Source organism: Girardinichthys multiradiatus, chromosome 7, assembly GCF_021462225.1.
Source record: "Girardinichthys multiradiatus isolate DD_20200921_A chromosome 7, DD_fGirMul_XY1, whole genome shotgun sequence".
In the NCBI taxonomy this organism is placed as follows: Eukaryota; Metazoa; Chordata; class Actinopteri; order Cyprinodontiformes; family Goodeidae; genus Girardinichthys; species Girardinichthys multiradiatus.
This window is the reverse complement of record NC_061800.1, coordinates 41,802,208-41,818,309: the sequence shown is the minus strand read 5'-3', so window position 1 is coordinate 41,818,309 and position 16,102 is coordinate 41,802,208.

The following is a 16,102-nucleotide window of genomic DNA, read 5'->3' as shown; positions in this document are numbered from 1 at the left end:
TGCCATTATTATTTTAAAATCATTCAGTCTTGTGGTCTGCAGAAACAAGGATCCATCTACTTTGTAGCAAAAAGGTTAAAGGTCAACCAGGAAATGTAAAATCAGAGAAATGCTTACCTAACATCTTCATTCTGTGCTTGGGACGATGCTTTAATCTGTTCAAGCCTTTAGAAAGTAAATTTTACAGATGTTAGTTTGTATGAATCACACAAGATCACTTGTTTATTATGATTCTAAATAATACATAGCCTTCATTTTAAGGTGAGAGATGTCTGATTAAAATTATGGCAGCTTGGACATTGAACAGATTAACAGGGTTAGATGTTGGTGGACCAAGACATTCTGGTGAGAAATGGATTAATAAGAGAAGAGAACATTGAATGTCTGGAGTACCTCAACAAGAAACTATTCAGAGGATGCGGAAACAGATTTATTTGGAGATAAAAAGCATCAATGGAAGTTAAAAATGTATCAGCACAAAAAAATATTACAAGCAGTCTATACAGACAGTGTATCATCTTTTGATAATACCATAAAATAAAAGGAAGGGTCTTTAAGTTGTGCTGCAGTGTGCTGCCTCTGGACTTCCTCACCACACCCTCCTCCTTGTTCAACTTGACCACCATACCACCTCCCTCCATCCACCACCTTAGATTCAGAGGAAGAGCCGAGTAGGTCAGAGATTCCTCAGCGAGCCTCAATCATGTTGTGAAATAAGGAAGAGTTTGAGTTCGGTTCATGAACCTCTACATGTCAAACATCTTTTAGAAAGCTCACAGTCATAAGGTGTGTATTCTGAATTAAATAAACTACATGATTTGATGCATAACTTAGACATTTTGCTCTAACCAAATTAGCTATCTGTAGGGTATTTTCTTTTGTATTTTATTTGGTGGCACAAAAAGCTCTAGTCTGAAGGCAAGTAACTTATTTTCTCCATGTGGACGTACCCCAATATGCATGCATAGTTTTGCATTTATGTAGTTATACAAGTTCAGCTTTTGACTGACATCTGTCTTTCTGCCTAGTTTCAAAATTACCAGGATGAGCAAATCCAGGTTGGTCCACATTTAGATTTGTTTCTCTGTTAGTGTTCTGATGTTCATAAGATGATTTGCTATAATAACTAAAGATTGACGAGATACAACAAAAAAGCTACAGAAAAGATAAAACATCAGGAGGATATGTCTTCAGCCTAGCCATCTGATAATCAGTAACAAGCCCCACTAAAATTCCAAGGTTAATATTAAGACTAAGATTTTGAAGTTATCTCTGAAAGTCTGTTGATGATGTTCATGATGATGTAATGAAGCGCTTCTTATGATGAACAGTGGGAGCACTGCAGATACCAGTAATCTGTTATATGCCACAGCAGCAGTGATCCTGTCCCTTTCAATGGGAAACACTGCATGGAGTTCACATGTTCTCAGACCTCTGTTAGAAAACACCAACATGAACTGGAACTGACCATTTATACTTTACTTTTTGTCATATGAGATTTAAAATAAATTAGTATGTCACATACCTTGTTATGAGAAGTTTGACTTTTTCTTCTTTGCCTTTCAGAAAAGATCTGTGAGATGAGAAAAGAGAAGATTTTATTCATCCTCCAAGGGAGAAATTTAATTATCACAGCAGCAAAACAGAGTAAAAAGGTGAACAGCAATTAGGATAATTTAAAGAAAATTATTAATAAAAATAAATAGTGCAAGCAATGCAAGCAAAGTACCAAAACCCACGCTAAATATAAAAAATAAACGCCAAAGTAAAATAAAGTTACCATAAATATGTGCACTATATGCATAGAATGAAAGGAAATGCCATACACAGCATGAAAAAAAAAGAAATGTACCTGAGCTTAAGCTGTTTTTGAAAGCCTTCCATCATTTGGATTCTTAAAAGCATCACAAAATGTTAGTTTTGAAAAATCAAATTATATCAGTCAGCTAATATAAAATATAACATATAGCAGACATTTGTTATGTGCACTTTTATGTTTGTCCTACAGTTATTCTAAATACTGATAAATAAATAAAAACTATGAATATTCCACAATTGTCTAATTTTTTGTTTTTTCTGTAATGGTATAACATCTCAGCTCATTAGATAGAACGGTACCTTTGTTGGAGGGATGTCAAGTCTGGTGTATTGAAATCTTGTCTGTAAAATAAAACACATAATATGTTGCTGAATGGTTTCTACCAGAAGCTGTTCCTAAAACCATCGTTACAACTAGTTATGTTTTATACTAAATGAATATCTATGTACTAAATTATTTTAACTTTCACTCCTAGGACTTTAAACTTTTATATTATTTTATTCACTTTTAAACCTTTATTTTTATTTAAGTGTTTTGATGAGTAAAACAACCTTGCAGGATTTTTTTATGATTTCACGTGAAAATGTCTCTATTTAAAATGCGTAGATGAGAGTTTGTTACTCAGGGATTAAACAACTGTTGTCAACACGTCAAACCGAATGCTTCCTGGTACAATCATATTCAATTAGAATAATATTATAATAAATAGAATATGTGTTCTAATGAGGCTCGTTTGTCAAATTATGGGTATTTATTCTCAAATAACCTTTAAGCAGGTATTAAACATGCTTTTTCATGAATCCCACATTTCTGTATGAATTTGTTTGGCTCTGGATGTTTCTACTCCAGACTCAGTCCACTTCTTCCGCAGGTCCCCCAAGGTCTGGAATCGGCCCTTCTCCACAATCTTCCTCAGGGTCCGGTCACCTCTTCTCGTTGTGCAGCGTTTTCTGCCACACTTTTTCCTTCCCACAGACTTCCCACTGAGGTGCCTTGATACAGCACTCTGAGAACAGCCTATTCGTTCAGAAATTTCTTTCTGTGTCTTACCCTCTTGCTTGAGGGTGTCAATAGTGGCCTTCTGGACAGCAGTCAGGTCGGCAGTCTTACCCATGATTGGGGTTTTGAGTGATGAACCAGGCTGGGAGTTTTAAAGGCCTCAGGAATCTTTTGCAGGTGTTTAGAGTTAACTCGTTGATTCAGATGATTAGGTTCATAGCTCGTTTAGAGACCCTTTTAATGATATGATCATTTTGTGAGATAGGAATTTTGGGTTTTCATGAGCTGTATGCCAAAATCATCCGTATTAAGACAATAAAAGACCTGAAATATTTCAGTTAGTGTGCAATGAATCTAAAATATATGAATGTTAAATTTTCATCATGACATTATGGAAAATAATGAACTTTATCACAATATGCTAATATTTTGAGAAGGACCTGTACATGAACTTTTCAATAATCTAATTTATTGAATGGGTCTTATTACACATCATCCTATATTCTCCATCTCATCAAAAATCTGGGATTTGCCCGTTCTTAAACGTTTAAAATACTATAAAAACAGAACATCAATGACATGTTAGAGAGACAGAAGAACTGGAAGAAAAAACTGAACAAGAGAGATATGGACCTCAGTACTCAACAAAGGCAATATCTCAAGCTCTAAATTATGTTACAATCACCATCAACTGCTTTTCTGCATGCTGCACTCCTGAGACTTGCATCATTCAAGAAATGACACAAGCTAAAAGAAACACGATTTTTCTGTGGGAGCCTTAAAGAGACTGTGTTCTTTTAAAGCTCTGGTTATTCAGGCAGGTATCCTTTTCAAGTCAGATCGTACTTGATAGATATTTCGACAGCTAGCGAACCAGACATGGTGGTCTTCAAACAACAGAAGACAGAAGCTATGGACACAGAGACTTCAGGTCACAGCCAAAAGAAGAAAATGAAGTTAAAAACTCAGAGTAATACTAAAAGCTGCAAGAAAAAGGCATCAGTGGTTCCAGTGGTCATCAGATAACTCAGGGATTTTAGCCCCAAGCTGGAAAACTTGCAGAACCTTCTGTCTCCCAAGCCTCCGGTAGGATCCAATGTCAAAGTACTATAACCAATGTGGACGGGCAATAAGAGGATTAAAGATCTATTTTATTTTAAAATCTTGCTTTTGGAAGCTTTGAGCACGTTTTGACAACATAAAATGTGAGCTGTAACTTTGTTATTATGCTCATTGTACCAGTAGTACCTTTGCTGGAATAACTTAGGTTGTTTTCCATCTGGTTCAAGAGCAGATCTGTGGAGGGAAACACACAACATAAAAAAAAACAACTTCAGAATATTTTGAATTAATCATCTACACTGAACAAACAGCACTCAGGAAGACAGTGAAAAAGGATATATTTTTAGAATGATGCAGCAATTGTTGTCACTCCATCTAAAATTGGGTCAAGAATCTCTTAATTATGGTTTTAACATTTAAACAAGACGAATACATACCTTAAGTGAAGATGTTCTTGATGCTGAATTTCTTCAATCTGTTGAATACTTTTAATAAAAACCAAAGGTTAGATGTCTAAAGTAAAAAACATTAAATGTTTGCTTGTGTTGCTGAGAAACTAAAGAAATCTTTCAAACTTTTCAGTGTTTATATATGTTTTGTGCAGCACTTTTGATGTATTTTAAATGTGATTATAAATAAACTGAACTTGAACTTAAAATTCTTCCTTTTCAGCTGCTTGAATCAGAGTTCACCACAGGAGATCATCTTCCTCCACCACTGATTTGATTCAGGGATGGAGTGAATTAAATCAGTAAGTCTTTTAAACTGAGGGGAAAGGAGTGTGAACCAATGAGAATGGATGACATGATATCAGATGGAAATGATAACAGGTGTGGAAGCAGGTTGCAGAGGAACTGAGGGAAGGTGACTGATTAGACTAACGAGGCTGGGCTGCTGAAGGGAAAAATAACAAGGGGAACAGAGTAAAAGGAAACTAGACTAAATAACAAAACCTGATCTAAAGGGAAACTAAAACAAACACATAAACACAAGAATCTAGAAAGTAATAACTATGAGAAGTAAATAACAAGTCTAAAGGAACAGAAAAACACCTAACAGGAAAAAAGGAAAACAAAAACACAACTCTAAATGGCAGAGCATGACAATAATGCGAGCTAAAACAATCATCAGCCAAATTGGTAGATCGATCAGGCCCATGTTCTGATCCAGATAGACTTAAGCTTCTTTCTTGTTTTATGTTTCATTTTTTGACATGTCTGAATCTTAGATGTGACCAGTCCAGATCAACCAATAGGAAGAATACTTAAGAAAAATGTGTAAAAAAAACTGTTACCGTAAGTAAAAAGCCAGTAAAAAGGAAATTGTAATTTTTTCACCAAATCCTTAAACAAGAGATAAGCAACATTTTAGACAAAACTATAACATAAAGCTAGAATCCTCCATTTATATTTTGAGATTTCCGTGTGTAATAACTCTATTGAAGAGACTTATTTACTATTTTAAGATCTGAGGTTCACGGATAATTTTTTAATTTGTTATTAAACCTAAAAACAAAATCATTATTTAAAGGATACATTTAATGAGTTGACAGGTATTTTAACAAACTGCTTTTGATCATAACACTCCAGGGTCAGCATTTATGAATGTTATCACATGTTATAAGAGGTTGTTTTCACTAATGGTAGGAGTCCAGTTATAGCCTTTTCAATATAATGAAAAGAAAAATCAAGGAAACGTGTTAGAACGTTTTGATCTGAGTTGTTTGTATGCACCACACGTCTCTGCCTCACGCCGTACACAGTTCCTCTCTAAGCCTGATTGAAAAGCATGCTTTTTTTTCAAGCAGGCCTTTGTGGAACCAAAAATCCAATTTGGACCCTACTATGTTAAGTAATTTCCGGCCTATTTCAGAAGTTCCGTTTTTGTCCAAACGTTTAGAGAAGGTGGTCTCAGAACATTTTATTTTGTTCTTAGAAAATTCTGAGATTTTCTACCATTTTCAATCTGGTTTCCATAAGCACCGTTCTACAGAAACTGCCCTGATCAAAGTATCAAGTGACATTATATGTCTGCAGATGCTGGGAAATGCACTGTTTTGGTCTTGCTGGACCTCTCTTTGGCATATGACAATGTAGTTCATGAAATCCTGTTGAGAACATTGCGGGATCTGGCTGGTCTAACAGGATCTGTACTAGCATGGTTCTCGTCTTATTTCTCCGGTGGGAGTTTTATTGTCTCGGCTAACCAGTTTATTTCTGACTCTACAGATTTGTTGTGTGAAGTGCTCCAGGGTTCTGTGTAGGGACCTATTCTATTTTTGTTATATGTTCTTCCCCTGGGTAATATTTTTCAGGAGTTTGCCGATGTCTCCTATCATCTTTTTGCAGATGAGATCCAGCTATATTGCTCCTTTAAGCCCACAGAGATTCAAAAACTGGACTCTTTAAAGAACTGCCTTATGAAAATTAAACAATGACTTGGCGCTAACTCTCTGTAGTTAAACTCCAATAAGACTAAGATGCTGGTGATTGCTCCAGACGCTGACCCGCACCAACAGAAGGGCTCATATTACCCCAATTTTAAAATCCATTGGCTCCCAGTGGTTTTTCACTTTAATTTCAAAATCCTGGTTCTGACTTACTTTTAAAGCTCTCCATGGTCAGGCTCCCCGATACATTAGAGCCCTGTTGTGTCCGTATATCCCTTCTTGAAGGCTAATGTCATTGAATCAGAATCTTCTTATGGTCCCTTACACCCGTTTTAAGACTAGAGGAGGTCGTTCAGTCCATTATTATATTTAACACTACCCTTATAGTGATGGTTTTTATTACATTTTTTTGTGCTTCTATTGTTTTATCCTAATGTATAATTGTGCACTTCTACGAAGCACTTTGTGACTCTTAATGTCTATGAAAGGTGCTATATAAATAAAGTTTTACTAACTTACTTACTCTCTTGCCCTGGTTTTAACAACTCGTTTTCAGATATTAAAGTCAGGTTTCCCAACTGCATCCAACTATATTTACAACAGCTCTGCACACCAGTACCTGTACTCTTCTCCTCTGTTCCCCAATCTGGTGAAAATGTCCAAGCGGAAGAGACATTTCTAACAAATATTTTTAGGTTCGATAAACAGAAATGTACCTTTGTTTGAGTGATTTCAGATTTTCCTTTTCCTGTTCCATAGCAGATCTGGAAAATTATAGAGAACATAGAAAACAAACAAACAAAAAATACCTTTAATAAATTAAGACACACAAAAAGACAAACATTGGCCTCAGTGAGATTAGTCAGTGGATCTTCTGGATCATCCTTGGTAAATTCATTAATTTGAAACTTTATGTTATATGGGTTAGACTGGATTTAAATTTTTTTCATGTGGTCTTAGGATCAAAATCAGAATGAAGTTTACCTTATCTCATGATGCTGGTCTTGACAATCAATTACACTGGTTGACAGACATAACAAAAATGTCAGTTTGGGTAAATCAATTCAGAGATTATCAGTAAAATAGCTCTTTATAGTAATGCTCAAATTGTGTGGTCTGAAACTAACTAATCATAGATTACCTGTTATTCTGGTATCTAGTCCCATTCCAGTAATTAGTGATAGAGTTCATCAGACCCCTCAATCTCTGGCAGATGGTCTGGAAACATGTTGAGTTGTTCATGTGGCTGAAAAAAACAGAACAACGTAACAAAATCAAAAACCTTCTCTTAGAAAGTTTCAGCACCCTAAAAACATTCTAATTGAAAAATTTAGAATTATTTTCTTTTTAATACTTCATTAAGAAAATATTACTTTCTGTGGAAAGGAACAAATCCATATATATATATATATATATATATATATATATATATATACACACACATATATGCCCCCCACAGAGGCCTGGTCTCAACATCACCGAGTGTGTCTGGGATTACAGAAGATCTGTGGTTAGTTCTCCAAGATGTTTGGAACAACCTACCAGCCGAGTTCCTTCAAAAGCTGTGGGAAGGGTACCTAAAAGTGCTTGGAATACCTCCTACGGAAGGCATCCATGGGGCATCCAAGACAGATTCCTGTGCCACCTTAGCTGACTTGGCCATCCTCTGGAGGAAGCTCATTTAGGCTGCTTGTATCCAGGATCTTCTTTTGGTCATGACCCAAAGTTCATGATGAAAGGTCAGGGTAGGAACATAGACCAACTGGTAAATCAAGGTGCCAAACAGTTTGCCAGAATTGCAATTGCCTCAAGGTCGACTGATAGCCCTTTTCCATGGCCTCACCGGCCAAACTTTTTGCCTCTGCTACCACACAGGGCCACCGCACCCTCAGCCTCCCAGTACTACAAGCCAACAAGACCCAATAAGACTCCTTCAGCTTCAAGGCATCTCAGGTATTGCTGTCGTGGTAGGCACCACAGACCATGAGCCACAGCTACCGGAGGGCCGCATTGACAATAGAGATGGTGAACATGTTCCACTTGCACTCTATGTCTCCAGCCGGGATACAGGAAAAGCTCTCCTGGAAATGGGAGTTGTGTCCCTGACTGAGGGCTCAGCCAGACGTTCCCGGTATACCCTCATTATACACTTGGGCCCAAGAGACCTCTCCCTCACCCGAAGACACAGTGATGCGACCCTTTCATCCACCAGGGTAAACTCCAACACGTGACGACCGAGCTGGGGGGCAACCAGCAAACCCACCCCAGAGTCCAAACTTTCTTAAAGAGCTGTGTTCCAGAGCCACACTGTGTGGAGGTGAACCTGATTATTTCTCACCAATATCTCTCAACTTCCTGTACAAGATTGGGCTGCGTCCCCTGCAGCAAGGTGACATACCATGTCCCCATATCCACTTTAAGCACCCAAAGCGCGGGTAGTCGAGGTCTCCACCTTTGGCTGCCGCCTGATCCGCACTGGTCCCTCATGGACCCCCCTGCAAGTGGCGGGCCCACCGGGGGATGGCTTTGTGTCTCTCGTTCGGGATTTATATACATATATATATATACACATATATATATATATATACATATATATATATATATACATATATATATATATATACATATATATTTACATATATATATATATATATATATTTACATATATATATATATATATATATATATATATATATATATATATATATATATATATATATATATATATATATTTACATATATATATATATATATTTACATATATATATATATGTATATATATACACATATATATATATATTTACATATATATATATATATTTACATATATATATATATGTATATATATACACATATATATATATATATACATATATATATATATTTACATATATATGTATGTATATATATATATATATATACATATATATATATATATATATATATATATATACGTATATATATACATATATATATATATATATATATACATACATGTATATATGTATATATGTATATATATATATATATATATATATGTATATATATATGTATATATATATATATATACATATATATATATATAGACCAGTTGGTCTATATATATATATATGTATATATATACGTATATATATACATATATATATATATATATACATACATGTATATATGTATATATGTATATATATATATATATATATATATGTATATATATATGTATATATATATATATATATATATATATAGACCAGTTGGTCTATATATCTATATAGATGTATCTCTCTCTCTCTCTCTATACTATTACTATTGTAATTACTTCAAGTGTTTAAACCTATTCATGTGCATAATGCAAATTTACATATTTTGGGTTTTTATTTTGAAAGCTTTGATTGAAACACAGTTTCTAAAGTTAATTTAAATATGTGGTAAGCATAAATGTATGGCAACTATCTTGGCAACCATCTGGTCTCTCTACAACTAGAGACACCAGATATTTTCTTATTACTCATCCAAGTTTAGTGTGACTCCAAACAAGCTAAAATAATTTAGCATTTATTCATGAGATAAGATTACACATTTATCTTTAAAAACAGTTGAATAGATCATTTGTTGAAAATTATTTCCTAAAGGTCCCTGACCAATTTTACGGTTAAAGGTTTTGGAATTTAATTGAAGTACGGTAGCTGAATGCACTGGTAATTTTCTTTAACCACAGAAATATGTTTTTTTTGTTTGACTTTTCCTTTGAATTTTCCTTTTTCAGTTTTTATTTCATACCTTGATCTTAGAAACTCTTCCTCTTCTTCCAGAGCAGAACTTAGGAGTAAAATACACAGTGTTGATGAAGATTTTCATTTTGTCAAATTATTACTCAGGAAAACAAGACATCTGGCTGAGTTCTACTGAATTTACTGCACAAGTTTTACATTGTATTGGTTGCATTGGTTAAGATTCAAGGTGGTCCAAAATATGTCACACAGTTTCAAAAACAAAATAGACAAAGGTTTACCTCATTAAAGCATGTTGTTGTTGTTGAATGTTTTCAATCTGTTTGAAACTTTTGACATATATAAAAAGTTAGTTTGTTGGAATAAGAAGCAAAACTTCTATAATGATATAATAATAATGCTTATCTATATAATGACAACAGTGTCTCTGAAATGAATATGTTTAAGCTTCAAACACAAAAACTTTTTATTCCAGAGGTCTAAATATGCAGTACCTTTCTTTAACTAATGTTAGATTTTCTCTTTCTTGATCCAAAGCAGATCTTTGAAGTTAAAAAAGACAGAATTAAAAGTGTTCACAGTGAATTATTACAAGACTTGTAGCCTGAACATTTACTGGCCTGGAAAAGACCACCTCGGTGATCCCTACTGAGTTTACTGCAGAACATTTACACTGTATTGGATAAATGACACCTGTACACACATGACTTTCACATACAAAAGTTTCAAACTCTATTAAATCTGACATAAAAATCAAATTCAAAAGTTACCTCAAGTGTTGATGTTGCTGTTGTTGATATTCATCAATCTGTTTCAGCCTTCAATAAAACATTAAAAAAAAGATCTTATGTTGAATGATTATTTTTATTCCACCTAGTCAATATTACAACCAGTGAATTTCAAATCCAAGGCATCATAGAGGGAATTTGAAATTTTGCAATAATTCTGTAATAAATTCTATTATTATTTTAAAGACTAATAAAGCCGATTAAGCTTACCACACATTTTACTTCTATCCAATAAAGATGCTTTTTCATAAATCATAATTTAAAGACCCAGTGTTATTTTGTTTGAAAGGTAATATGAATGTTTTACAGTTACTTGTAGAGTTCTATAGTGTTCAATTCTGTTCCAATTCTCTTTACTATATATATGCTTCCAAAAGGTAAAATTATCAGGCAGCATGGGATACGTTTTCACTGTTACGCTGATGATACTCAGCTTTACTTATCCATGAATCCTGATGAGCCCAACCAGTTAGATAGACTACAAGCATGTATTGAAGATATAAAAACCTGGATGACTTTAAATTTTTTGCTTCTAAATTCAGACAAGACAGAAGTTGTCGTCTTTGGACCGGAGTCTTTAAAAAAGAAACTGCTTAGTCAATCACTTAAACTGGATGGCATTAAATTGACCTCTGGTGATAAAGTAAAAAACCTTGGTGTTATTTTTGACCAGGACATGTCATTTAAATCTCATATTAAACAGGTTTCTAGGATTTCCTTCTTTCATCTCCAGAACATTGCCAAAATTAGAAATATCCTGTCCAGGAGTGACGTTGAAAAACTAGTCCATGCATTTGTTACTTCAAGGCTGGACTATTGTAATTCTTTACTATCAGGATGTCCACAAAATGCAGTTAAAAGCCTTCAGCTGATTCAAAATGCTGCAGTAAGAGATCTGATGAAAATTAAAAAGATAGATCATATTTCTTTTTTTTTTTAGCTTTTAGGTTTAGCTGAGCACTACTGCCACAATCTTCTACTACTGTCCAAGTTTGTATTATTTTATGTTAGTGTATTATTGTTTTCAATTTTATACTTTATTTTCTGTGTTTCCTTGTGTGGACAGTCGCTTGTGTTGTGTCGTTGCCTTGGAAACAGTTCTTCATATTGAGCATGCATGTATCGACAGTGGAAAGGAAAACTCCCTTTTAACAGGAAGAAGCATCCAGCAGAACCAGGCTTAGTGTCAGCGGCCATCTGCCATGACTGACTGGGGGTTTGAGAGAACAGCTTATACACACAAAAAACACAAAAACACTGATCCACAATTATTTTCTATTTAAAAATAAAGTAAAATGTTAAAGGCTGTAGTAGCTCCTACAGTGGCTTAATCTAGGAGAGAAAGACAAGTAAGCAGATAAACTGAACTAATTTTCAAGTCTAGAGTATGAAAGAGAGCACATACAGTTAGTCACAGTAAAGGGTAAGCCAGTAGCTATGTCTAGGAGAGAGAAAGGGTTAAACATCAACACACATGGCAAAGTGTATCGTAGAAGGAGAGCGTTAAGTTGTTGGCAGCAGGAGCTCAGCTGGTGCTCCCCCTCCAGGAAGGTGCCACAGCTAAACACTAGGCCAGGTGTATCCAGGAGGAGTCACTGACTTGAAGCAATCCGCTATGTTTCCTTAGACAGAAAACTTTTGAACCAATTTAAATATTAATCAGAATTTGACTGCATTGTTTAGTAACTTGGATCATTTTGAATGTATGTACTTGACTTGGCATCTGTCTGTATGATTCGACTGAATTGACTTTATAAAGTGCCTTGTGACGAAGTATATAACTGGCGCTATATAAATAAACTATTTGAAAGCTGAACTATAATTGTGTTCACAGAAAGAAATATATTTAATAAACACATTTTTACACAGTGATATAAAGCCTGTTTAAAAAATAACTTTATGAGTGTTACCATTTTTGAAGCTTTCTCAGAGTCTCCTTATTAATGGAAGAATTTCTGTGGAAAAACAAGAAATTTAATGTCATGTATGAAATAACTACTCTAGTAGTAACTAATAGACATGAAGTAATTTTTGTATAAATTAAGCAATAAGGTATTAAAAATGTTGCAATTCTGTACATTAGCATCTTGTGCTGCTTTGAAAAGAAATTAACTCAATCAATACAATGTAAAACATAACAGAGAGAGAAAAATTTGATCTATAGACAATCAAAGCTCTTTTTTTAAGACATGTAAACATTTTATCAAAATGCTCTAAATGAAAAGACATAAAACATTAATAACTGTCTATAATTTATCAATTCACAATAGCTTTATTAATTTAAACAGATTTCTTAGTTGGGAAAACTGGTTTTTAACCAAAGGTTTATAACAATTTTCTGACAAATTAGGGCCAAATTGACAAAATAGCATCTTGTCTGAAGACAATGATGTCAGTCACAACACCAAAGCTTGGCTTGACATGTTAGTCTATATGACCAATATTTTTTTCTAATTTTTGGAAACCCTTTTTTAGAGGAAATAATCAGCTATTTGATCTTCGGTTTTAAGTTTACAAACATTAACATGAGGGGGCGTAGTTGAATGTAATCTGCGTAAATGTGTTAAGAGATGCATCTACATGTAAGATCACCGACACAAAGGTTGTTGGTCTGACAGTGAAATTCATTATTAGCCTAAAACTGAACCATGAGGAACACATGGATAAATATTGCCAGATAAGATACTTTGGTGTTCTTTAGGCATTTTTTTTACTTTAAGGACCTAACATTGGCAAGATCAAGATCTATCTAAACATAAATCTTTGATGGACTAAAGGTTAATCTTCACCTTCCTCCCAGCAGTTGTAAGACTCTAATAACCATCACTGCTCTCAACAAATATATAGAGCATAGTTTGAACATTTCTCTTCTAATTATCTTACTGAGTTGTACATTTCTTAGAATCTGAGTATGTTTTTCACAACTGTACAATTTTTTTTTTCTTATGTTGTACATTTGATATTACTGTACTGACTCCCCTCTGACCTAATGAAGCCAATACACTGACAGAATAATGTCTGACAAAAACAAATCTGTAACTTTTTATTTCACTTTGTTCTGTAATGTGAAGTCAGTGATATCAGTTCTGATCCATGTGGCCTCTTTAATTTAACACTGTAAAATTACAAAATCTTTTAAAAGCTTTGAAATTAATGTTGCAATACTAGAATAAAATACAGCAACTCTATTTGGCAAATGGTAATACCATTTATTCCATACTTTTGTTTCTTTTTAGAAAGGCTTAATAGTATCAGAACATTGTTATAGTGCAATTGTTGTTTCAACAATGGATGTAAAACCTAATTGAACCAGACGGAGACTGCATGACAGCCTCATGGGTTTGCATGTCCTCAGGATTATATGCTGCTGCTGTTGGTTGATGAAGACTAAGAAGCACACAACACCCAGCATGATACAGATGAGTTTTTTTGAGGGGGCTTTGCCTGTATTCTTTCAGAATTAGGAGCAGTAACGACTATATTATACTAGAAAAGCCACTATATGTGACAAAGACGTTTACTTTCCATGCAGACAAAGCAGAGTATTACTGAAGCAATGCAAATGTGAAGGAAGGTGGGACTACAATTAAAGATTAGTTTTAATATAACATTTTCAATTCCAAGTTCAAAATGTCAAAAGATAATTAAACAGTTACTTTCCAGCTCTGACTGCAATAATGTCCATTTTCTCTGGACAGTTGAGTAATATTTTGCGTAGCTTTGAAAATTCTTCTGTCTGGCATGATCAGTTTTTTTATTACGTAAAAAAGCAGGGGAGCAAAAACAGACTGGTGGCAGTTCTGACCAAATAAACACAGGAGGGATATAGATTAACCCACACATATGTCTCAGTTTGCTATTTTGTCTAATTTCTTCTCACCTATTGTGGAGAACATGGAGTTTGCTCTAAAACTTTTGAACAAATAAACATGGTTACCTTGTCCTTTGGAGCTGTCCATCTATTTCAATTATTCTGTTAAAAAACAACAGACATATTTATCTGCATTTAACAAGACACAGAGAATATAAAAAAAGGTCGATTTGAAAATCTCTCACATCTGTAACTACAATTTAGGTGGCAATTTTTTTATTTTACTTCCAACAATTTCTAATGACAATTTAAGAGTGTGAGTACATTCCACATCAGTTTTTTTTTTCTGATTCAATTTCCGAAGTTAAAAAATGTGCCTGCAATGTAGTAAATGATAGTTGGGCCTTTGAGTGAGACAAATCAGAGTAAGTGGCTGTTTGGTTAACTCTTAATTAATCAATCAGTCTTATATCAGTATTTCCATACATAAATGCAACACAAAGTGATTTTACATAGGATGAAAGCAGGGGGCAATGGAAACAAAAAACGATGATAAAACAAGATAAAAACAACTAATATTTTTATACCTACCATGCTTAAATAATAAAGGCAAGATGAAAAAGGAAAAGGGAGAAATGTTGACAATATTTGGCTGGAGTCCAAGGTGACTTTCTAAGTAAGTAGCACAAGTGTGAACCCCCTTCAGTGAAAAACAAGAATGTTTGGATGTAAAAGGAAAGAAGAGGGACCAAGGATACACGTGTAAAAGCTGTGGAATAAGAAGCTTAAATAGCGAGGTGTGATTGGACAGCGAGTGGTTTAGACATGGTCTTTCTCTTAGCGCAAAATATCTTGTTAACAAGAATTTTAAGCTATATTTAATTTTATTGTGGGAGAAAACACCAGAGATGGTTTTCAAAACAGTTGTCTGATTAATATTATTGTTTACTTTATAAACATAAAGATTCCAGTAACAGCAAGTTTGTTTGCCAAAATGTTCAGCAAAATTAATTGGTGCCTAATGAATGTTGGGTTTGTTATAATTATTATCAAAAACTCGAAGACCATACAGATGGAAGACATCTTTAAAATTTTCCAGGATTATATTCGGACAAAAAAACAGTCTTACAGGCAAACAGCAACCGACATCAAATCTTGTTATTGTGTGCGTTATTTCTTACACTTACACACCCGATTAACAACATGGACTCTTCTTTTTGGCCAAATGGGAAATATTTTCTAATGAGCTGCTCTCAGGTGAACTTGACGACTTGTTCAGGGTCCAGAGATTAGTTGAGACAAGGAAAATAATCAGGTTCACAGAGCAGGCGGTTTTCTGTGTTGGCAAGGTTGTCATCTTGGGCAGGCTGTTGGTGTAACAATCTATCACTACTTTTTAATTAGGAGATACAGCATGATGGCTTTTTGTGATTTAAATGTAATTTGTCAGGGGTTGGTTATCAAATAGGTTTAAGCACAATCCCAAACCCATTTTTTAAACCTTGA